This window comes from Octopus bimaculoides, chromosome 14 (assembly GCF_001194135.2).
Source record: "Octopus bimaculoides isolate UCB-OBI-ISO-001 chromosome 14, ASM119413v2, whole genome shotgun sequence".
Classification (NCBI taxonomy): Eukaryota; Metazoa; Mollusca; class Cephalopoda; order Octopoda; family Octopodidae; genus Octopus; species Octopus bimaculoides.
The window spans coordinates 13,945,719-13,948,036 of NC_068994.1; the positions used below are offsets into that span (position 1 = coordinate 13,945,719).

General features: G+C 39.3%; 1 protein-coding gene across 1 annotated transcript in view; it reads right to left on the reverse strand.

Moving 5' to 3' along the window:
* The window catches only part of LOC106874305 (gastrula zinc finger protein XlCGF57.1), a 7,375-nt gene extending 5,246 nt beyond the window's left edge, over positions 1-2,129 (reverse strand). The window contains exon 1 of the mRNA XM_014921991.2: positions 1,931-2,129. The gene's annotated coding sequence lies outside the window, so the exon portion shown is untranslated. The remainder of the gene's footprint in view (positions 1-1,930) is intronic.
* Between the last annotated feature and the right edge of the window lie 189 nt (positions 2,130-2,318).

Below are 2,318 nucleotides of genomic sequence, written 5' to 3' on the forward strand. Positions count from 1 at the left end.
GAGGGGGCGGGCTCTGTTTTCACCAACCAAATTCATTGACGAAGCTTTGGTCGACACGGGACTACAGAAGACAAGGTGGAATTCTGGCTTAAGCATCCTAACTGCTTTTTATTTTTGAGAATTTTCTGAAATTTTTTATGAATTTGTGTTCAACACACGAGAATCCAGACAATTATACAAAAAAAAAAAAAATTGTGTATGTGTGATTTAAGAGCGACTTAGCTGTTATTTTTAGCACATCCCTGGACTAGCTACCTTCCTCGTTTCTTTGACATGCATTGATGTTTTTCAATATTTTTCTCTCCCAAAAAAGTTGAAGGGTTATACGAGGTGCTTAACCCAGAATTTCCGCCGAAGACACTTGTGTGGAGCAGTGGGACTGAATCCAAAACCACGAAGTTGCAAAGCAAACTAGTTAACCACATTGCCAGAAAGAAAGAAATAATGAATTTAAAAATAAAGAGAAAGTGCGAGAAGTCAAACTACCAGTGCAGTTGTGTAACAAAGATTCGGACCTCAAATTCAAAGGCCGAAGAAACGAGCTTTTTCTCCAGACGTGGTTGCCCTCCTTGTGTTTGCTGAGTCCCGGTTTTCTCAATACTCCTGCAACCACAAACGTTCACTTACAGATCAAAATTCCCACCATTACTTTCTAGGTGGCAGGACCGTCTTCAACTACAACAATTTCTGCTAGCTACTCTTAAGACCTTGTCCCTAACCAGAACGAACCTGGGATCTTTAAATACTTCTGCCTCAGATGTCATACGTGTCCCTTTAAAACGCCACTGATCTGAAATATCCCAGTTCGACTCCATCGATGTTCCAACTACACCTTTATAGCTGCGTCCCTCTAAGTGAGAGAGAGAGGTGGGTAGCCCCATTCAATAAAAAAAAAATAGCATCAAAATAAATAATAGTAGCATAGAGGCGAGGAGGGTGTCCATCCCGGGCGACTCTTGTACGGGGTGGCACTTTGGGGTCTGCCGCATAAGCCTAAATAAGGGGCTGGTCAGCAAATTCAAAAATTATCCCGGATGGCACACACTCTAGCTACAGGGTTGGACTAAAAGAAGAACTCAGGCTGATATGATCTACTAAATCTCTTCAAATGCGATGTCACAGGTTAACAGCAGTCTTATGACTTGGAAGAGTAAAAGAATATTTCTAATGAGCTTATTGTATCCAGTGCTCAGGTGCACTACAACTCGTGGGAAAACGGTAAAAGAGGGACACAAAAGACAGGGAAGTGACTAGTAAAAGAGCCACAACTCAGAAAGGATGCCCGGAGCATACAAACAGCGCTGATGTATTTTGGGAGGTATGGAATTTTTGAAGGATATTGTGTTCTGTCAGCTAAGAACCAACGTAGGTAGTTTATTTATTCCAAGCTTCGAACAATTCTGTGCGTGAGAAAACAAAATATGTCTCATGAAGGAAAGCTAGTTTAGCTATCAGAGCAACCAGAGTGACTAAAGTAACGGAGGCTGTATTTGGTATATTCATCGCATCTGTTGTTTAGCCCAATGACAACAATGATGTGACAGACCATAATCAAAGACGTTTGTTCCCGTCGCAATCCGTCTTTTTGTGTAAATCTATGACTACATTGTGCAATCAAGTACTGGAATCGAATTATAATTTTATAAGGCATCCTCGATGTTAATGGAATTATAAATGATGAGATTTAAAAAAAAATTACTATAAGCAACAGTAAGGTTTGATTTGAACGAATTAAGCTGTTATTTCTTGCATGTCGAACGACCGTGCATAGCTTCAGCATTAACCTGAGCAGACGGACGATCAAAAGCAAACCAAACACAATTATCTAGTCTTTTTGCATATGTAAGACATATATCCTTAAAAAATACGGTATTGCTTCAATGTTGTACAGAAGCTGTTTATATATGTTACAAGTATCAAAATTTACAACCTTTTCTCTCTCCTTCTCAAAGGGTTCTTTGTTTCCTTTCAAATATAACCATATCAGTTCAGTAGCATATGACGGCTGTTATCATTCAAGCATGTCATTCAGACGACATTCCTTGTCTCACTGACTTGTAAATGTCAATAAACAAGACAAAAGCACATTAAGCTGCTCTCCACGTGTCATGGCTGACCGACGTATCAGGAGTGACTAACCGATACTATTTATCATTTAAAATACAGAGATGCCTATAATAGGACATCTAACCTGCTAGAAAGAGCAGCAAAAAACTCCCTAATTTGTATAGAGTTTTTTGCTGCTCTTTCTAGCGGGTTAGATGTCCTGTTATAGGCATCTCTGTATTTTAAATGAACAATATATAGTCTATTGACTA